Below are 23,058 nucleotides of genomic sequence, written 5' to 3' on the forward strand. Positions count from 1 at the left end.
GTGTGGTGTGGTTTGGTTCTATGCAATTTTATCGTGTGTAGATTTGTGTAATCACCGCAGCAATCATTTATCAGTATTATTTCTTGGTCTATATGTTCAGCAATGGTTTCTTAGGGGCATCTTTAATAGATACTTAGGGCCATGGATTTGGATGAGATTTCCCAGGAGAAGGTGCAGAGAGAGAAAAGGAGAAGGCCTGGAGTGGAATGCCAGACAGAAGAGGGGCTTTGCTGTGACCCCTGGTAGAAGCTTCCTGGAGAAGGGTCTGTGAGGGTAAAAGACCCCAGAGCCATGTGGTCTGGGGCCTGCCCTGCTCTGCTCTTGGCAGCCTCTGACCTGGGCTTTCCAGACAGGTCTGTTTTCAAATACTCTGCTCATAGGTCCCATAAGCCGTTATCCCTAAAATGCCAACATTTAGGTGCCTGAGCTACACTTCCTAGAAAGCAGTTTGCCTCTGGGATGCTTTGTCACTTCATATGTACTAAATTTGGGCTGGAAAAATGGAGCTATAGTTGTAGAATATATCAGTCAGCAAGATTCAACAACTGTAGCTAAAGTTTGCTGAAGGGACCCTGAAGTTACTACTGCAAATCTAAACACTGGGGTCTTTTGCACCCCCCAGCACAAGGCCTGGCACATTAGCGACACTCCGTTGTGGAGCTCGGTTGTTTGTGGTCAAATTCTACAATTTTGGCATCTTTTTTCTAACAAGAGAGCAGAGCGCATAGCTGCGTGGAATCTCCTGCGAGCCTCAGCAAGTTAACTCCTAGGAAAGTAGGGAGGACGCTTTTCCTCAAGGGAGAGAGAGGTGCCCTACTTCTTGCGTAAAAATTTCATGCTCCATATATTTTTGTTCAGTTATGTGAGCATGAATTCTTCAGTCTGTGAATTCTAAAGTTGGAGGATTCTGACAATCACAGCCCCAGACACACACAGTGGAAAACGCTCCTGTCCTTCGCTGGGCAGAGGCAGCTCCTGAAATAAAGCAGCAGCGCCCCCTGGTGGCAGACCTCAGTGCTGCATCCCGCGGAAGGCCAATACCCTCCTTATGAGAGGTCCTGCTTGGTTAACCCACCCTCAGTCCTGGCCACTTCCCAAAGGCACCTGGCTTACCAGCCTCAGAGGCTCCTAGCCCCATTCTCTCAGCCTGCCCAGAGAGCCTGGTGTGACTGAAGGAAGTGTGGACCTGGGAGATAGGGACCGACTGACACTGCTCCCTGATGTTTGTGCTTCAGGGGCTGTGCTGGTTGATGGGAACCCTGCATCTGAGAGCGCGTGCTCTGAGCGGGAGGCAGAGCCAAAACCGTAACACCCAGAGCTAGAGACTCCGGCCTGGGGTCCTGGCTCTGTCCCGTATCAGCTAGGAAACCTAGGGCAAGCTGCTTAAACTCTCAGAGGCTCAGCTTTTTCATGAGCAAACAGGAAAACAGGGCTAATGATTAGTCCTTGGCTTAAAATACATCCCGCGTGTGAAATTGCAGGTATATAATAGATTCACTAAATGGGAGGTAATTATACTTATTAATGTCATAACAACTGGTCAAAGAAGAGAGTACTGGGAATTGGGGGGTGGGGCGTGATCAGAAAAGGCTTCAAAAATCAGGAGACATTTCGCCTGGGTTTTGAAGGAGGAGTAGGAGTTTTCCAATCAAAGGGGGAAGGGCATTCCGGATGGGTGAACTGTGTGTACAAAGGCATGGGAGCAAGAGGTGCTATGGTGCATGTGGGAAATTGTGAAGTGTTTGGTCTAAGCCTGAGGCGGGGGAAGTGAATCAGCTGGAGCTGAAACAGGACAGGTGAGCTGGGATCACTCTGGGAGTAGGTTGCAGGAATCTGTATTTGATAAGGAGATTCCCAAAAGATTATGAGGCTGACTTCCCAAAGGCCTAAAGTCTAGAAACTATCACTGTACCTGACATCCTGCACAATTCTCTGTAATCCGCACCAACACCTGGCAAGACAGAGGCTATTGTCTTTAATTTACCCAGCAGGCAGCAGAGACTCAGAGAGGTGAAGTGACTTGTCCAGGATCATACAGCGAATGTGAACCAAGATCCAATGCCCGGTCAGCTTGACATCAAACCCCATCCATACAATGAGTGCTCAGTAAAAGCCAGCCATGACTCTATGTGCTGGTGCTCTTTAGGGTGGGGCAGCCAGGTGTGCTGATATCCTGTTTCCCTGACATCCATGCTGTTAGAATTTCAGGGAAGATGGGGCAGGGTCAGGGAAGCACACCCTGTGGGCCAGATTCTGAAGACAGGTACACACAGGTTAGAGAGCTTTTCCTGGTTAGAGTTGCTCATTGGAGGAAGAAAGTCCTGATCTTCTCAGGCATTTACAAGAGATAGTTTTGTGGGTGTGTGTATAATTTTCTTTAAATTTAAAACAATCTCAAACTTACAGAAAAGCTTCAATTGCAGCACAAATAATGTATGTTTCCTGAACCATCTGAGGGCGAGTTATCAACACTTACTCTCCAATGCGTCATCACCCCCAATACTCCTGTGTATTTCCTGCAAATAAGGATCTTCTCCTACATGGTCAGTCCGAACAACCTTCAGTCACAACTGAGAAGGTCACGTGGTGCATCACTGCCGCTCAGTCTCCCCATGCCCAGTGATTTCTTCACAGTAAGTGCATCCAGTTCAAGTTGGCATGCAGCATTTTGTTGTCACATCTCTTAGTCTCCAGTCTGAGGCTGTGCTCAGTCTTTACTTGAGTCTCATAACCTTGACACTTTCGAAGATGAAGGACCAGTTATCTTGTGGACTGTCCCTTCACTTAAGTGTGTGCTGATCCCTTGGGATTTGATGGCAGGAACATGGCAGAAGCGTTATTCCACTGCACTTGATTTCAGTTTGCCCTGTGTAAGCATTCTTTTTCTTCTTTCTGTTTTTTCTTTTTTTTTTTTTTTTGGACAGAATCTCGCTCTGTCACCTAAGCTGGAATGTAGTGGTACAATCATGGCTCACTGCAGCCTTAACCTCCTGGGCTCAAGTGATCCTCCTGCCTCAGCCTCCTGAGGAGCTGGGACCACGGATGTACCACTATCACACCCAGCTATTTTTTTTAGAGGTGGGGTCTTGCTGTGATGCCAAGGCTCATCTTGAATGCTAATGTTCACTTTGATTATTCATTTAAAATGGTGTCTTCCAGAGTTCTCTGTAAAGTTACTCTTTTCCTCTTGTAATAAATAAATATTTTGTGAGGTGGTATATTGAGACTGAATATTCCATTTCTCATCAGACATTCGATTTATTCATTTTTTTCACTGTAGACTTGTGGTTTCTTATTTAAGTCAATGGGTTCTAATCCATTACTCTCATGATTTATTTGATGCTCAAATTGTCTCAGATTTGGCAAACAGGGAGTCCCTTGAAGCTGGCTTCTATGTCCTTCTGACACGCTCCCTTGTTCTTTAAGTGTTCACTTGCTTTCTGGTTCAGCAAGGTATCTTGATATCCTGGGTTCAGGCCAGGTATGGTAGCTCATGCCTATAATCCCAACGCTCTGGGATGCTGAGATGTGAGGCCAAGATTTCAAGACCAGCCTGGGCAACATAACAAGACCTTGTCTTTACAACAACAACAACAACAACAACAACAACAACAACAACAAAAGTGGGCAGACATGGGGGCATGCACCTGCAGTCCTAGCTACTCAGGAGGCTGAGGTGGGAGAATCACTTGAGCTCAATAATTCAGGCTGCAGTGAGCTATGATTGCACCACTGCGCTCCAGCCTTGGTAACAGAGCAGGATCCTGTCTCAAATAAACAAAAACAAAAACAAAACAAACAAACAAAAAACCCTGAGTTCAACTTGTGCTTTCACTATCCCATCCCTGGAGTCAGCCATTTCTTCAAGGAGCCCCAGTTTCTTTCAGGGAGAATAGAATATGTGGGTGTGAGCTGTGCTCATTGCTACTGGGGGAGGTGCTGTTTCCAGGCCCCATCAGTGAAATGTATGTCTGTGTAAGTATAGATAAACACGCATTTATGTGTATGTATATGTAGACATAATATTTACAGGTATATTTCTATATGTAGCTATACATTCATATATTTAGATCAAACATTTACTTATTTGATCAAGCCCCCTTTATGTTACCAATCTGTCTGCTAGATGACTTTCGCACTTTCAGAGTACTATGGATGTCAAAGCTTTTCAAAACCACCCAGTCTAACCTCTTTATTTTACAGATTAGGGATCTGAGACCCACAGTATGGCAGTGACAAGATCCAAGTCTTGGGACACCTAGCCAGGAGGGAAGAATTTGAGGGAGAGGTGGAAAATATGCGAGGCTGAACTGACCTTCAAGGACAAGAAGGCTGTGTTCAAATAGATGGAGTTTGTCTTCTGGGAGAGGAGTGGGCTTATCCAGGATGATCCCAAAGGCAGATTGAGGACCAGTGGGAGGACATCCTGAGAAAGCAGATGCCAGCTTTAGGCAAGGAAGGACTTCGTAACAGGCAGAGAGCCCATGTTGGAAACAAGCAGCTCTGCAAGGTGTGGGCTCACTGTCTGACTCCCTGGGGGGCTGCTGCCTTGGAAGAGGCTCCTGCTTAGAGAGGTTGGTGGAACCAGGGTGCTCCAGCTCCTTTCCAGCTCTGAACCCCAAGATTAGCCCACCCCTGCCCCAGCCGATCACCCTGAGGATCTGGAGGGTCCTTGGTCTTTACACAGCCTGGTTCCCTGGCTTGATTCTTTGAAAACTCTCTTCAACTCTAGGTTCTCCTGCCGCCAGCTGTCTCTCCTGAGTCCTGAGCACCACATCTCTGAACCCTCTGGAGCCTCCCCTCCCTTGGCTTACTGCTCCCACCACCCTCTCTCTCCATCTTGCAAGAGACACTCTCCCTCATCCTGGGTCATCACCCTCTTTAGAGGCGCTGCCTGGCCACGAGTTTGGATATGGGGGGTGAGCATGGGATTGGGGCCAGCCTCCCATGAAAACTGCAGAAGTACAAAGCCAGACGCCCTTCCTGAGGTCACTCAGACTTGTACGCCTTTGGGGTTGAGCCTTCCCCGCTGTAGGGTTGAAGACTCCTTGACTTATTAAGGGTCCTAGTCCTTTGGAGTCCATCTACGGAGTTGTAAATGAACTGCTGGGGATGTCTGAGAACCCTGTGACCCTGGGGACTTCATTCAGCGTCCCATCCCTGATATGGGTCAGATTCATCTTGACCTCTGAGTGCTCATAGCCAGGCTCTGCCAGGTGGCCAGAAGATGGTGCTGCTGGGTCAGAACTTGCATGGTTACATGTAAATGAAGCTCAGAAAGGCCTTGCATGTAGGGCAAAAGGGAGGGCTGGGGACTGAGAACTAGAGGCTGTGTGGTCCACTAGAAACATTCTGCCTGTGCATTATAAGCACAAACAGGCATACATACCAGCAAATGTGTGTGTGCACACACACATATCCATACCAGTACACACACATACACCATACATACTAGTAAATGGATATATGTACACACATAACACACATATATCTCTCTATATATACGTGCATACATACCTGTATATGTATACACACATACATGCATGATAGTATACACACATATACTAGTATACATACACATACATACAAACCAGTATATATGTCTAAAATAGATATAATACATATACACACACATACAGAGCAGTATATTGTACACGCTATATGTTAAGTGTGAACATATGTATGCACACAGCCTACGTGCATATCTGTGTGTATGCACAAATGCATGAGTTGGCACATACCTGTGTGCAAATATATGCACACTGCAGTAACTTGGCCCTGGAGTTTGCACCACTGACTTCTGCCTCTGAGGCTCAGGAAGCCATCATGCAGGCTGATCCAGATCTCCATTCTCCTTGCAAATATTTTTTGGATCACAGGTGGGCAGGATCTTGGCCTTACTTGATGCAGTGCACACCTCCAACAGGCATCACATGGAGTGCAGCCGGGAGCAAGATTCTCATAGCAATTACAAAGATTCACAAGAAAATGTGCCCTCCACTACACAGCTGTAATTTACATGCTTTCAAACCTGATATGGAATGACTGTGGTTTCCCCTGAAAGAAGTATCACTGATCTCTGCACAGGAGAAACAAGGTGGGCACTGAGGGAAGGGCTTTGAAACTGAGATGGGAGCCTGGCTCCCGCCCCAGCCTGGCTAGAGATCTTGAATGTGGGTTTCTGAACACAGCATGGGGCTGTGACTGGGCGTCCCTAAGAAGAGTGGTCAGCATGCCGTGCTCCATCACCAGGGGGTTAGATGTTGTGGGTCCAGCTGAGGCAGAGAGGAGATGGGAATATAAGACAGGCCAGCTCCTAGCCTGGCAGCTGAGGCCTGCAGGCTGCCTGGCCATGAGTTTGGGGGACCATGTCAGGCCGGTAGGCCACCTTTCCTAACAGAGACACCCTGTGGCAGTGGCCACTGCAACAGACCCTCAGATGAGGTGCTGTGACTAGGACTTGACCCTTTGGACTTGGAAAGCATCCATTGGGCTGGGGGGCTCTTAGAGTTATTTAGAAGGAGGACCCCGAGATTCCCTTGAAAGAGATGATGTAATCCCAAATGCTAGAGAATGTGACCTCATTTTATGCTCCAAGTAGCTGACATTGGAATTGGGTTATAAATGCATGTTTGCCTTTCCTGAACAAAGCAGTTTTTGCTTCCCAGGGGTGTGTGTGTGTGTGTGTGTGTGTGTGTGTGTGTGTGTGTGTATAGGCCCACTGGCCCAGATGAGTGTTACATGGCCACATCTTTAAAGCATATTCCAGCAGGGTAAGCTTGTTCCCCAAGGCCATGTGGGGTTGTGCAGTGACTGACTGGTCCTATACAGCCTGGAGAGCGCTGAAGGAGAATTAGCTGTTGGGGGGTCTTATTTCAGGTCTGCTTTCTTCAGGCCATACCTTGTTTCTGTTGGGTTAGGGGAAGTTGCTGGGCAAATGTGAGCAGGTGGCACACCTGCCACTGACATGACCACAAGTGAGTGTCATGGCTTCTCTAGGCACACGGAGGCCCTGAGCACACCCAGCCTGAGGGCCCAGGTGCATCCTGAGAGTTGAGGACAGATGTGACGGGGGTAGGGTGTCAGGCCTGTTTTAATCAGAGAAGCGACTGCCTGCCACAGTCGACGTTAAGCTCCTGAAACATCATGCGAGCTACTTGCTCGGCCTTCTGACTCAGGATTGAAATAAATGCTGCAATCCTGCTACAAAGAAGTTCACGTTCTGACTGTGCTGGAACATTCCTCATCCTTACTGGCTGTGATTGTTAAAGATGCAGTGCAGATGGAGGCTTGTCCTTTCCATTTAAAGGAGAAATAGGTGTCAGGATTGGAGGTGAGCCCATCTGAGGCAGGTGCCTTTATGTCGCCCAGGTGTCCTGCACCCCTCCTCTTGTAGACTATGCCTCTGGACGTGTGGCCTTGAGCCTGACCCCTGGAGTTTACCCCAGTGTTTGGCTAGGGGATCCCAAGACGTACAGTGTCAGAGGACAGATGGCGGGTCAGCCAGGGCCTGGGATGTGGAAGCGCCCACCTCCATTTTCAGGCTCTGTGTCTTTGGGCAAGTCATCAACTTCTCTGATCCCCATTCTCCATCCCTGTCAAATATGGATTCATGATCCCTGCACTTTGCCCCTGTGAGCCTGTTGTGAGGTGCCCTGTGTGTGTGTGGAAGGGCTTCGTACACATCATGTTGTATACCTGGTATGGGCCATCAGGCTCAGCACTGAGTATACAGCCCGGAGAGTGAGGCAGTTGCAAGGAGCTGCTGCCACGTGGCCTTGCAGAACCCTTTCTGGAGCCACCACTGACGTCCACATCAGGGAATGAGTCAAGGCTCTGAGTCCCTGTCTGCAATGCCACCTCCTTGAAAGTTCCCCTACCCCAACCATGTTCAGAGTCCTCAAGGGATGTGATATATTCAGTTCTGCTTTATGGCTTGATTTAAAACATGAGTTTTCTCCAATACAATTGCTAGATTAGGGAACAATTGAACATGACATGAGTTTCAAAGTTCACATTTGCTCTGCATGATTTTGTCCTCAGAAATACCAGGTTAATACAGAGAAGAGCACCTGGCCGACCTGAGCCTAGGAATACACAAGCACAAGTGCACACCCTAGGGATACACAACCCCAACAGTGCACACACCCTAGGGATACACAACCACACCAGTGCATACACCCCAGGGATACACAACCCCACTTCTGCACACACCCTAGGGTTATACACCACACCTGTACACAAAACCTAGGGATACACAACCACACCAGTGGACAAACCCTAGGGATACACAATCACACCAGTGCACAAACCCTAGGGATACACAACCCCACCAGTGCACAAACCCTAGGGATACACAACTACACCAGTGCACGAACCCTAAGGATACACAACCCCACTTCTGCACACATCCTAAAAATACACAACTCCACTGTGCAAACGCCCTAGGGATACACAAACCCACTTGTGCACACACCCAAGGGATACACAACCACATCCGTGCACATACCCTATGAATACATACTGCACCCACGCAAATCCTAGCATCTTCTGTCCCTCCATTCACAGGGTGTGTTAGGAGTTACATCCACTAACCTCTGGGGCTAGAATGTTCCTCCTAATTCCAGATTACCCAGCTTACAACCACAATGCCCACTTTCTCAAACAAGCCTCGTCTTTTTAAAGGTAAATACCATATTTATTTTAGTATTTACATATTTCTTAAACATTTAACCTGTAAACCTGTGCTATCATTTTTATTAGGTTCTAATCTTTTTTTAAAAATGTGTTGCTGATGAAGCCCCTAACTCTATTTCTCTCATAGCCCTGTGGGTCATATCACATGATTTTGCAGAGCCTAATGATTTTTAGGGATGCCTGTGTCACAGCATCGCAGAAATATTTGAATTCATGGTCTGGCCATGGGTCTGTGCTGTGGCCCGAGCTGTGGGTGGGGATGCCCAGGTGTCAGGAGCATGCCTTAGGTAGCACTAGCTGTGCAAACCTTTATGCACATCCTGTTGCTTCCTGATGATTTCTCTGGAGAAGCAATGGCAGTTCACTTGCACCAAGTGCAGATGCTCTTCTGATTTAGGCTGGCTCATTCACTGAATCTTCACAACAACCCTAGAAGGTTGGTACTAATAATATCTTTATTTTACAGATGAGAAAACCAAGTCACAAACAAGTTGGGAAACTTGCTCGGGGTCACATAACCAGGCATCAGAGGGTCCAGGCTTTCAGCTTCCCTCCCTGACTGTGCTGCCTCCCTCTGTACCTGGATGAGTAGGCTTTTTGTGCAAAGGACCAAATAGTATTTTTAGCTTTATGGGCCATGTGGTCTCTATTGCAGATGTCCTTGTAGCACAAAACAGCTATAGGCCCTCCACAAATGCATGGGCCAGGCTGTGTGAGAACACAGTTTTATTTATGGACACCAAACTTTGAATACCTTATCATTTTTTATGCATCAGGGAATGCTATTCTTTTGGGGTTTTTTTAAACAATTAAAAGATCGTAAAAATCATTCCTGCTTATGTACCATACGAAAATAGGTGGTAGGCTGGATTTGGTCTGTGGGTCATAGTTTTCCCACACAGGTCCTTGCTTTAGAGTGAGAGAATTGGTCAAAAGGTCCCAGCATTTCAATGGCTCTTGAAGTGTTCTGGAAATAAAACCACCAGGCTTGTACTCATTTATATTGTTAACAGGATTTTAGTGTTCTAGTTTCACCGCAATTTTATGCTAATTTTTTTTAATGCTTGTTAATGTATCAGATATGACATATAGCCTTTCCCTCTTTGTTTTATTGGACTGACATATGTGCAGAGTTATAAAGTCAAATAGTTAACTACACTTCTAACAAAAACAGCCATCTCTGCCTTATACCTTTGCACCTGATTCCCACTCTTCAGAGGTAAGCATTTTAACCTCTTTTACAGTGCTGATATTCCCCTCCCTGCCTGTATTTCTTTTTTTCCTTCTTTTGAGACAGGATCTTGCTCTGTCACCTAGGCTGGAGTGCAATGGCACACTCACGGCTCACTGCAGCGTCAAACTCCCAGGCTCAAGTGTTCCTCCTACCTCAGCCTCCTGAGTAGCTGGGACCACAGGTGCGTGCCACCATGCCTCGCTAACTAAAAAAAAATTAGATATGAGGTCTCACTATATTGCCCAGGCTGGTCTAGAACTTATGTTTATTTTATTGTGGTACAATATATACAGCAAATTATACCATATTAATCATTTTAGATGTGCAATTCAGTGGCATTAATTATATTCACAATGTACAACCATCACACATCTACTTCCAAAACTTTTCTGTAATTTCATACAGAAACTCTGTACCCATTAAGCAATAACTCCCATCTCCCTCACTTCCCCAACTCTGGTAACTTATGGCCTGCTTCTCATCTCGTGAACCCTGCCTATTCTAGGTACCTCATGGAGGTGGAATCCTGTAGTATTTGCCCTTTCGTCCCTGTCTTATTTGACTTATTATCATGTTTTGCAAGTTCATCTATGTTGTTGCATGTGTCAGAATTTTATTCCTTTTTGTAGCTGAGTGCTATTCCATTGTATGGATGTGCCACACTTCATGTATCCATTCATCGGTTGATAGGCCAGCCCGGTGTCAATGGGGGAGGCAACTCCATGGGAGTATGAACTCACTAGGATGTGGGGCTCACTGGGAGCTATCCTGGGGGACGGCTGCCAAGTGGAGAATGTGTTCAAAGCCAGGCTCTACTAGAATTCAACCTTCACAAGGTCAAGCTCCCAGTCTGTATTTTTACGCCACTTCCCAGCACAGGCCCAGACACAAAGCAGATGTGCAGTGGAGTGTGAAAGAGGCAGCCAACTCACTGGGGAGCTTCAGAGGGAGATGGCCCAAATTGCTGGGGCCTAAGAATCTCCCGGAATGAAGGAACAGTAGAAAGAACTGGGTAAGTTTGACTTGAGTGGCAGTTTGACTGTTGGGACAAGGTGGCTATGTGACCAAAGTCAGAATAGCATAAATGTGTAGATGGAAGGGAACCCAGAGACCACTCAGTCCAACCTTGTTATGTTTCAGGTAAAGGGGGTCACCCATTTCCTGGGGTGGCCGTAACAGACTGCCACTCACTGGGTGGCTTAAAACACTTGAAATGTGTTCTCTCACATCTCTGCAGACCAGAAACCTGAGATCACGGTAATGGCAGAGATCACGGTAATGGCAGAGTAGGTTTCTTCCACAGGCCATGAGGGATAATCTAGTCCAGGCCTCTCTCCTGGCTTCTGGTGGTCTGCTGGCCATCTTCAATGTTCCTGGGCCTCTGGAAACATTACTCTAGTCTCTGCCTCCATTGCCACGTGGTGTGTCTCTCTCTCTTTACTTTTTATTTATTTATTTTTTAAGATAGGGCCTCACTCTGTTGCCTGGGCTAGAGTGCAATGGCATGATCATAGCTCACTGCAGCCTCGACCTCCCACACTCAAGTGATCCTTTCATCTCGATTCCCAAGTAGCTGGGACTACAGGCATGCACACCCAGATAATTTTTGTATTTTTTATAGAGATGGGGTTTTGCCATGTTACCCAGATGGGTCTCAAACTCCGGGACTCAAGCAATCCTCCCACCTCAGCCTCCCAAAGTGCTGGGATTATAGGCATGAGCCACTGCACTCAGCCTCTTTGTCTAATCTCATAAGGACACCAGAAATATTAGATTAAGGACCCACACAGCTCCAGTATGACCTCATCTTGATTTAACTAATTACATCTGCAACAACCCCATACTTTCAAAATAAGCTCGCATTCTGAGGTACTGGGGGTAGGATTTCAAGATATGTTTTTGGGGAAACACAGTTCAAGCCATAAGAGAGAGAGAATATGCTCTGTTTAAATCTCACAGCTAATTCATTGGATCTTTGGAAGACCCAAGGCTCATTTCTGCCTGCCTCTATTTCTAATTACTATCAAGTTGTCTTTCTTACTCGTGAAATTCTAGGAGCATCTGGCTTGTCTGCCATTCTTGTGTCCCTGTTATTCAGAAAAATAAGGTTTACATGACAAATGGAAAGAAAGATCAGGCCGGGCGTGGTGGCTCATGTCTGTAATCCCAGCATTTTGAGAGACTGAGGCGGGCAGATCATAAGATCAGGAGTTTGAGACCAGCCTGGCCAACATGGTGAAACCCCATGTCTACTGGAAACATAAAAATTAGCCGGGCATCGTGGCGCATGCCTGTAATCCCAGATACTCAGGAGGCTGAGGCAGGAGAATTGCTTGAACCCAGGAACTGGAGGTTGCAGTGAACCGAGATCGCGCCACGGCACACCAGCCTGGGCGACGGGGCGAGACTCCATCTCAAAAAAAAAAAAAAAAAGAAAGATCAGCTGGTTGTCAGTGTAGTGTGTTGTTTTCTGCAAGACAGTCACAGTTATTACAAACTGGGAGAAAACAGTTGCATAAGAAAAATGCAGCTCTGACACCCCGGCCAAAGAGCCCTCCAGCTTTAAGTAGACATTTCCACTTCTCCGTGCCCAGGGGAGCATTAATGGACCTGTGTATCACTGCAGCTGAACCTTAGCAAGGAAGACTGGGTTTCTCAGGCAGAGAAGGTGGCTGCAGTGTAAGCCAAGAGATTGCAAATCTGCAAAATCGGAAATGCTGAAGGCTGCTGGATCAGCCAGCCCGGAGAGATACATGTCCACCTGGCACATGGCTGGATGTGGGGTCAGGGCAAGCTCACAGCCTGGCCAGGAGAGTTTGCTTTTGTTGGAGCCAGAGATCAGAATTGCTCAGATGCATCTGCTTTGCGCTAGGCATTTGTGTGACAGGGATAAGGGGCAGGCTGACTCCAGGGATGTGTGACTTGTGCAGTCACAGCCACACAGGTCCCCATATATGGAAAGGCCCTGAGCTTGTTTTGATGCTCTGCTGTCACAATCTTCATGATATTTGAACAAAGGGCCTGCGTTTTTATTTTGTACTTGGCCCTGCAAATTACATAGTAGGTCCTGACAAAGCATCTGTCTCAGTTTGTTGTCCTCATCACTTGATTATTTGTGAGGTGATTTGTGCCTCAGACAGCCTTAAGCCTGATGTCCTAGAGAATCCATAGCCAGATAAAAAAGACATGAGGCTGGAGGTCATGACCCCTTAGGCTTGAATTTCAATGTTGCCAGTGACTATAATAGCTACAAGATCTTGGGCAGGGCATTTAGCCTCTCTGGGCCTCAGGTTCTTTATCTGCAAAATGGACATGCTAATAACTGTCCTGCCTACCTCAAAGAATTGCCGTGAGAGTTACTCCTTTAGAACAAGGACTGAACTTCTTTCTTTTGTACCTGTGTGAAATTCAGCCCAGCACCAATGCAAGAATAAACTAATACTTGTTGATTATTAATAGTGCATACTTGTTGATTATTTGCAACATGAAATAATGGGGGAAACCTCTTAGGCAAAGCCTCAGAAATGATAGACTGGCACTAGGTTTTCCGTAACACACTGATATCTTGTGCAGATTTGCCATCTGGACTCTGCTGCTCTGAGGTTTTCTACAAGAAGGAGGCAGAGCCTGCTCACTTTGGGACGTGCCCTTGAATATGTCCCTTTGTGGATGAGTGGAATGCTGAGATGAACGTTCTACACAGGCACTCGCCCCTTGTCAGCCAAGTTTTAACTATCCAGCTCTTCTCTTTGGGTGATGTCATGTTTATCATAGCAACAACTAACTTTTTGGTGCAAGCCATGTAGAAGAGTTCGTTTAATTCTCACCACAACCCTATTATTACCCCCTCAATTTTACAGATGCGAGTTTGTCTTAGGTGACCTGCCCCCATCTCACAGCTGAGAGGTGGCAGAGTCAGGCTGGAACTCAGGTCCGTCTGGCACCACAGTGTCAGTCCTGTCACCTGTGCTGGACATGCCTTATGTGCAGTGTGATCCCTGAGGTGGGCTTTCTGTGGGTTTTGGCCACTCAGCAAGATTGCTTAAGATGGCCAGTCTTGTGTTTTAGCCTCCCACAAGTCTCAAGGCTTCCTAAAGTGAGCTGTGCTAGAGAGACTGCAGGTAGCTGTGCAATATCCTTAGAGAGTCTAGGAAGCTTCATCATTTGCTTATTTATTTGGGAAACAGCTTGATTGAGATATAATTCACAAACCATACAATTAACTAATTTAAAGTGTACAGTTTAATGCTTTTTACTCTATCTGGACTTGGGCAACTATTACCACAATTTTATTTTTTTAATTTAATTTAATTTAATTTTATTTATTTTGAGACAGAGTCTCACTCTGTCACCCAGGCTGGAGTGCAGTGGTGTGATCTCGGCTCACTGCAACCTCCACTTCCTGGGTTCAAACGATTCTCATGCCTCAGTCTCCTGAGTACCTGGAATTACAGGCGCATGCCACCAAACCTGGCAAATTTTTGTGTTTTTAGTAGAGGTGGGTTTTTGCCATGTTGGTTAGGCTGCTCTCGAACTCCTGACCTCAAGTAATCCACCCATCTCGGCCTTCTAAAGTGCTGGGGTTACAAGTGTGAGCCACCGCACCCTGCCCACAATTCATTTTGGAACATTTTCATCTCCCCAAAAGAAACCTCATACCCTCTAGTAATCCCACACCATTCCCGTCATTGTGCAGTCATCAATCTACTTTTTATCTGTATGGATTTGCCAATTCAGAATCCTTCATATAAATGGGTCATAAAATATGGGGCCTTTTGTATCTGGTTTCTTTTAGTTAGCATAAATTTTAAGGTTTATCTGTGTCGCAGCATGTATCAGCACTTATTTTTTAAGGCTGAATTATATTCCATTGCATGGATAGGTCACGTTTTGTTGAGCCATTCACCAGTCAATGGATATGAGTTGTTTCCACCTTGGTGCTATCATGAATCATGCTGCTATGAACATTTCTGTGCAGGTTTTTGTGTGGACATATGTTTTCAATTATTTATTTTTATATCATTGTTTTCTAGAAGCCAAATATGGTGATAGAGACTCTCATCAAGGACACTGAGTAAACCAGAAACCTGCTTGGGCTCACGTTCCTTGTCTGTAAGTTAGGTCTGGGAAGAGCAGCACAGAGTGTGTGAGTGTGTGTACATGCGCTTGTGTGTGTGCAGGTGCGTTTGTGTGTGTGCATGTATGTGAGTGCACGTGTGTGTGTGTGCAGAGGACAGGTGTATGTCTTTCTGTATGCCTGGCTAGGTGAGGGCGGAGAGAGAGTGCTAGTCAGGAGAACAGCTGTAGAGGCAATCATGACAGAAGGTAACTCTTGGAGGAAAGAGTGATGAATTGTTGACCCCCCCTCCTCCTCTCCTGCTCCTTTTTGCTGAGTTAGCAAAAGATACAGGAGAGGAGAATTTAAAGCAATTTAAGCTCAGGCCTCAGCTTGGCCCTGTGACTTGGTAAGTGAATGTGGAATCACCCATCAGTGGGTCAGCCAACATGGACAGCCTTCCTATTGCCCCATGGCCCTATTCCAGCAGTAGCCTGCAATGCCCCCTGAATCTGTAGAGTGTAATGCTGCTGCCTTACACCTCATGTGGAGACCCAGGACAATGTAACCGTTCCATCTTTCACTGTCCATCATGTTTCAGGATGACAGACATCTCTGGCTCTTGTGGGAGTGATCTTAATTTGGCCAAAATCATTTGGATTCTTCAAATGCAGTTTGGCAGAGTGGAAAGGGGAAAGCTATAAGTTGGGATAGACATGATTCAAGCCCTGAACTAATTACTTATTAGGTGCATGACCTTCAGCAGGCCCCTTACCCTCTGTGTTAGTCCATTCTCACACTGCTATGAAGAAATATCTTAGACTGGGTGATTTATAAAGAAAAGAGCTTTAATTGGCTATTAGATATGCAGGCTGTACAGGAGGCATGGCAGTGTCAGCTTCAGGGGAGGCCTCAGGAAGCTTACAGTCATGATGGCGGCAAAGAAGGAGCCAGCAGTTCACATGTCGGAGCAGGAGGAGGAGAGAGAGGAGGGAGGTGCTGCACACTTTTAAACAACCAGATCTCAGGATAAATCACTCACCATCATGAGAACAGTACTAAGGGGAGGGTACTAAACCACTCATGAAGGATCCATCCCCATGATCCAATCACCTCCCACCAGGCTTGATATGGTTTGGATTTGTATCTCTCTCCAAATCTCATTTTGAATTGCAATCCCCAGTGTTGGAGGAGGGGGCGTGGTGGGAGGTCATTGATTCATGGGGGTGGATTTCCCTCTTGCTGTTCTCATGATAGTGAATGAGTTATTATACAATCTCGTTGTTTAAAAGTGTGTGGCACCTCCCCCTCTCTCTCTTTCTTCTCTGGCCACCTAAGATGTGCCTGCTTCCCCTTCATCTTTTGCCATAACTGAAGTTTTTCCAAGGCCTCCCCAGCCATGCTTTCTGCACAGCCTGTGGAACTGTGAGTCAATTAAACCTCTTTTCTTTATAAATTGCCCGATCTCAGGTAGTTTTTTATAACAATATGAGAATAAACTAATACAGAAAATTGGTACCTAGGAATGGGGCATTGCTATAAAGATAGCTAAAAATGTGGAAGCAACTTTGGAACTGTGTAATGGGCAGAAGTTGGAACAGTTTGGAGGCCTCAGAAGAAGACAGGAAGATGAGAGAAAATTTGGAACTTCCTAGAAACTTGTTAAATTGTCATGACCAAAGTGCTGACAATAATATGCACAATGATGCCCAGGCTGAGGAGGTCTCAGATGAAGATGAGGAACTTATTGGGAAGTGGAGCCAAGGTCACTTTTGTTATGCATGTAAAGAGATAATCTGAAACTGGAACATATATTTAAAAGGAAAGCAGAGTGTGAATGTTGGAAAAATTTGCAGCCTGACCATGTGGTAGAAAAAAAAAACCCATTTTCTCCGGAGTAATTCAAGCTGGCTGCAGAAATTTACATGAGTAAAGAGGAGCCAAATGTTGATAGCCAAGTTAATGGGGAAAATGCCCCAAAGGCATTTCACACAGCTTTGAGGCAGCCCTTCCCATTGCAGATCTGGAGGCCTAGGAAAGTGATATGGTTTTGGGGGCCAGGCCCCGGGTCCCACTGCTCTGTGCAGCTTTGGGACTTGGTGCCCTGCATCATGGGCACTCCAGCTCCAGCCGTGGCTAAAAAGCTCAGCCTGTCACTTCAGAGGGTGCAAGCCATAAGCCTTGGCAGCTTTCATGTGGTGTTAAGCTTGTGGATGTTCTAAGTGTAAGAGTTGAAGCTTGGGAGCCTCTGCCCCGATTTCAGAGGGTGTATGAAAACACCTGTGTATCCAGAAAGAACTCTGCTACGAGGGGCAGAACCCTCGTGGAGAACCTCTACTAGGGCAACGGGGAGGGTAAATGTGGGGTTGGAGTCCACACAAAGAAACCCCACTGGGGCACTGCCTAGTAAAACTGTGAGAAGAGGGCCACCATCCTCCAGACCCCAGAATTGTAGATCCATCAGCAGCTTGCACCATGCACCTGGAAAAGATGCAGGCACTAAACGCCAGGACTTGAGAGCAGCTGCAAGGGCTGTACCCTACAGAGCCACAGGACCAGAGCTGCCCAAGACCTTCAGAACCCACCCCTTGCATCAGTGTGGCCTGGATGTGCGATATAGAGTCAAAGGAAATTATTTTGGAGCTTTAAGGTGTAATAACTGCCCTGCTGGGTTTTGAACTTGCATGGAGCCTGTAGCCCCTTTATTTTGGCCAATTTCTCCCTTTTGGAATGAGAGTATTTAGCCAATGCTTGTACCCCCATTGTAACTTGGAAGTAACTAACTGATTTTGAGTTTACAGGCTCATAGGCAGAAAGAACTTTCCTTGCCTCAGATGAAACTTTGAATTTGGACTTTTGAGTTAATGCTGGGATGAGTTAAGACTTTGGGGGACTGTTGGGAAGGCATGATTATATTTTGAAATGTGAGAAGGACATGAGATTTGGGAGGGGCCAGAGGTGGAATGATATGGTTTGGATTTGAGTCCCTGCCCAAATCTCATGTCAAATTGTCAACCCATGTGTCAGTGGAGGGACCTGGTGGGAGGTGATTGGATCATGGGGGCAGATTTCCCCCTTGCTGTTTTCCTGATGGTGAGGGAGTTATCATGAGATCTGGTTGTTTTAAAGTGTGTAGCACCTCCCCCTGCTCCCTCTTCCTCCTTCTCTGGCTATGTAAGACGTGCCTGCTTCCTCTGCCCCTGTAAGTTTTCTGAGGCCTCCCCAGCCATGCTTCATGTACAGCCTATGGAACAGTGAATCAATTAAACTTTTTTTCTTTATAAATTACCCAGTCTCAGGCTGTTCTTTATAGCAATATGAGAACGGGTTAATACAAGGCCCCACCTCCAACAATGGCAATTACAATTTGACATGAGATTTGAGTGGGGACAGAAATCCAAACTATATCACCCTCTCTAAGCCTATTTGTTTTTGTCAAATAAGGATAATGATTCTTACTTGGTGGGGTTGTTGAGTGCACCAGAGGACAAGCACTAAGTGGCTGTAGGGTTGACAGTCAATGAATGGTCACTGGTTATGTAGAAGATTGCTGAGTGACCTGCTTAAGACACACCTGACTCTCTTCAGTCAGTCTCACCTGACCCGTAGATAGAAGGCAGGAAATAAGGAGGCTTATTCTGCTGTTTGATGGATGCGTCTCTTCCATAAATGACCCTTCTGCTACATCTCCATAAACTCGTGGGTCTCCAGGGGACTCTGAATTTTAACCTGATGAGTTTTAGTAAGTTTTATTGTATGTCTGAGCCACAGTCACTTCTTTACAAATATTTATCCACAACATACTAATCTATTTACTAGGCCTGCCTCTCTGATTGGTGTAGAGAAGGGAAAGTATTTGATAGTTGTATGTGAGGCAACCACTCTTCGTAGACATATCTGAGATTGGCTCAAGGGTCTACAGATGTGAATTTTATTTTTGATCTTGCTGCTGCTATTTCACTGTGTAAACTTAGGAAAGTCACACAACCTTTGATTCATAGTTTCCTTTCATTGGTAAAATAAGGGAGTTAAATTAAGTGATTTTAAGACCCCTCACCAGACCTAACACTCTAGAAGAATACACTATGACATGCAGGGGCAAGGTGTCCTCTTGCTACAAATGCATACATCTGTTTTCCTCCCACAGAGGGTGGGGATACACATGGCTTTCTCTACACATAGTATGAGATGTCATGGTCAACACCAGAAGAGGCGAGAGGCATTTTATGCAGAACTGGGCTAAGTGTGGAACAAGGTCACAGGGTTGGGAAACCTTTTTTCCTTCATATTGGCAGAGTGTAAGTGGCTATATCACTTCCTTTGTTTTTAATTTTTATTAAGGAAATTTTAAACATATACAAATGTGGAGAGAACAGTACAATGAGTGTCAAATACTCACTACCAAACTTGAACAGTTATTAACATTTTTCCAACTTGTCTCTTGTCCATCTTGTCTTCCATTTCTCCTCCTCCTCCAACACACTTTATTTTTATTCCATTTTATTTCCTTTTATTTTATTGTATGGCAAATTTCAGGCACTTTATCAGTCCACCTATAATTCAGGATTTATCTCCAATAAAAGTACATTACATAATATATGTCTGTTATATAATGTATACTTTATATAACAAAATAAACCCAGTATATATACATTATATAATGTTACATATATTACATAACTCTAAGGTCATAATTACACCTAACAAATTTAACAGTGTCATTTATATGCAGTCCATATTCCGACTTCATTGGGGGCATTTTTAAAACTGTCCAAACTGTAAAGAATTGGTTGGCCTATCAAATCATTCATTCATTCATTCATTCATTCATCTATTCAACTGACACTATGACATCCTTAATGTGGCCAGGTCTCATAGGAGCTTACTGTTGCATAGGGCAGACAAAGAAGTTCACAAATGAAAAATAGTGAGATAAGTGCAGAGTAGTTTGGTACAAAGTGTGACTATGTCACAAAGAAGGTCACAATCAATTCTGCAGGAGGTGGGAGGGTAATAGAGGAGTTCATGCAGGATAAGGATCTTGGGTTGAATTTTGAAGGCTGACTAGGTGTTGGCAGCAGGCTATAGAGGAAGGATGCACCACGGAGAAAGCGTGGGAAACATGCCAGGACTTCGTACCAGGAAATATCATCAGGAAATATCTCCTTAACTAATAGGAGTGCCAGGTGCTCTTCTGGGTCAGTGAACAAAATAGACAAAAATCCCTAACCTGGTTGAGCTTATGTTCTTTGGGGGAGGACTAGCAATAATAAATGAATATATACAGCATGTCAAAAATAAGGGCTACACAAAAGAAAAACACAACAAAAAAAAAGGGAACGTGATTAAGAGTGCTAGGGCTGTGGTGGTTCACAAGTTAACATAGGATGGTTGTCATGGTAAGGTGGTAGGAAATGGCCAAATGCTCACAGTTCCCTTTTTTCTTCTTTTGCATACAAGAAGATCATGTTGCTCAGCCTTTTCTGCAGTTAGACTTGGACAATCTGACTGGGTTCTGGTCCATAGAAAATAGTTGGAAGTGATGCATGCCACTTCCAGGCCTGGTCATCATGCCCTGAGTGGCCATCCATGTTCTTTCTCCTTCTTCCACCATGACCTTGGCAGTCATGTGCTGGAAGTGAGATGAAAGAGCCCATATCTTTGAGTCACCAATTAAAAACTGCATTAAAAAACTCTGAGTGTGAAACTAATATACATACTGAAGTTGCTGTCTACTCTCCTACCAATACCTTGTCCACTCTATGACCCACTTTCTACCTTTTCTTCTACTATGTGTGTGTGTTTAAGGAGTTAGTGTGTTTAATATATAAAGAACTCATAAAAATCAACTAGAAAAATATTAACTCTGTAAGAAAAAATGAGCAAGGGACTTACAAAGTAAAGCTACTTACAGAAATAAATAAATAAATAAAAACTCTATGTTCTACAGTTTCAAGTGAATAGAATCATAGAAGCCAAAAATAAGCATATAGAAAAATTAAGACTTTATTATGAATAAAATGCTACTCCTAAATACCCTTTATTTTGCAATCTGGCTATGTCCTTTTTTTTTTTTTTTTTTTTTTTCTTTGAGACAGAGTCTCGCTCTGTCCCCCAGGCTGGAGTGCAGTGGCGCAATCTCGGCTCACTGCAAGCTCCGCCTCCCGGGTTCACACCATTCTCCTGCCTCAGCCTCCCGAGTAGCTGGGACTACAGGCGCCCGCCACGACTCCGGGCTAATTTTTTGTATTTTTAGTAGAGACGGGGTTTCACCGTGTTAGCCAGGATGTTCTCCATCTCCTGAACTCGTGATCCACCGGCCTCGGCCTCCCAAAGTGCCGGGATTACAGGCGTGAGCCACCGCACCCGGCTCAATCTGGCTCTGTCTTTAAAATTAATATGTGCAGTGTTGCTGAGGACATCATGAAATGGTTTTTACACACTGCTGACAAAAGCATACATTGATACAACCTTTCTGGAAGACAATTTAGCAATATTTTCTATTATTTCAGAGCCTTAAAAATGTTTCTCCCAGGTGCAGTGGCTCATGCCTGTAATCCTAGTGCTTTAGGAGGCCACAGTGGGAGGATCATTTGAACGCGGGAATTTGAGATCAGTTTGGACAACATGATGACCCCCGTCTCTTCAAAGAAAAAAAACTTAGCCAGGCATGGCAGCCTGCACCTGTAGTCCCAACTACTCAGGAGGCTGAGATAGGAGGATCACTTGAGCCCAGGAATTTGAGGTTGCAGTGAGCTATGCTTATGCCACTGCACTCCAGACTGGGCAACAGAGCAAGGCCTTATCTCAACAAACAAACAAACAACAACAAAACCTGTTTCTGCCTTTGATCTCATGGATAACACTTTCAGGAATTCAAATCAGCAGTGGTGGATTCAACAACCTATGCATATAACAAAAGATTTTCAAAACTTTCTTAAGAACTGGAAATACCTTTATACTTTTTGCTGAGATAAAAGAAATTCATTTTTCCAGTAGTCTTGTGTTATTTTATAATTAATAGCTCATTAAAAGTATTTAAAAGACTCTTCCTTTTTTTTTTTCTATGTGTTGCATAGCTTCTTCTCAGATCCAGGAAAGGAGCTGTCCAGGACAATGAGGATAGGCTGAGGAAAGACAGGCCACGGCCTTGCCTCTGTGCCAGCTCTCATGGGCCAGGCAGAGTATCCCAGGACAACTGCCTCCACAACCAGCTCCATCCTTCATCAACAATTCAGTACCTGATTAACAAATCTGTACCCCAGGAGGTTATGCCAAGCCCAACTTCTTCCAGAGACCACAACAATAAATCCAAGCCACTGCTAATGTCATTTATAAGCTGTGGGATTAGAACAGAGAGGCAATCAATTAATTAAAATTAGCTCTTTATTGAAACTATAAGCATCTTGCTTCCTAAGATTCTAGACCAAATAAGTGACCACCAATTCTACTCTTTTTTTTTTTTTTTTTTTTTTCTGGGTGTGGAATCTCAGGTGATTTTATGTTTATTGTTTTTATTTTGCTTCTTTTCAGAATTTTTTCATCAGCGATTTTGTATCATATGTATAATTAAAAATTAAATGGGAGGAAAAATCACTGTGGATTGTGGACAAGTGAACCTCTAAGTCATGATTTCCTTATCTGAGAAATGGGTGTATCATACCCACTTCATTGGGCAGTGGTGAGGATTCGGTTAGATCATGTGGCATGAAGCACCTGGCACCTACTTGGTGCTCAAAACCCATAGCCTTTGTTATCAGTTATCAGTGAACTAAGGAACCCTTAGAGGCCAGTTGGTTCATTCATTCATCCATCCATCTATCCATTCATGCAACAAGCATGTCCTGAAACCTACTGTGCACTTGGACATGTACTGAATAAATATAATAATGGCAAGAAGAACAGCAAATACTTGAATGGTACTTAGTGGTGCCAGGCACCATTACAAGCACTTCACACTGATTCATCTATGCAATAACCCTATGAGGGGGTACCATTCTTAGCCCCATTTTATAGATTATGAAACTGAGGCACAGAGAGGCCAAGTAACCTGCCTGAAGTCACAGAGTTA

The 23,058-nt window shown here is 45.1% G+C and overlaps 1 long non-coding RNA gene across 1 annotated transcript; it reads left to right on the forward strand.

Moving 5' to 3' along the window:
- Positions 1 to 1,280: 1,280 nt before the first annotated feature.
- On the forward strand, positions 1,281 to 22,382 carry LOC130541721 (uncharacterized). Its single transcript, XR_008955816.1, has 9 exons — positions 1,281 to 1,508; positions 2,457 to 2,633; positions 4,204 to 4,574; positions 4,733 to 4,919; positions 5,880 to 6,097; positions 9,995 to 10,112; positions 10,806 to 10,943; positions 14,965 to 15,043; positions 22,067 to 22,382. It is a non-coding gene; the product is annotated as an uncharacterized LOC130541721 (long non-coding RNA).
- Positions 22,383 to 23,058: the final 676 nt, after the last annotated feature.

Source organism: Pan paniscus, chromosome 7 (assembly GCF_029289425.2).
Source record: "Pan paniscus chromosome 7, NHGRI_mPanPan1-v2.0_pri, whole genome shotgun sequence".
In the NCBI taxonomy this organism is placed as follows: Eukaryota; Metazoa; Chordata; class Mammalia; order Primates; family Hominidae; genus Pan; species Pan paniscus.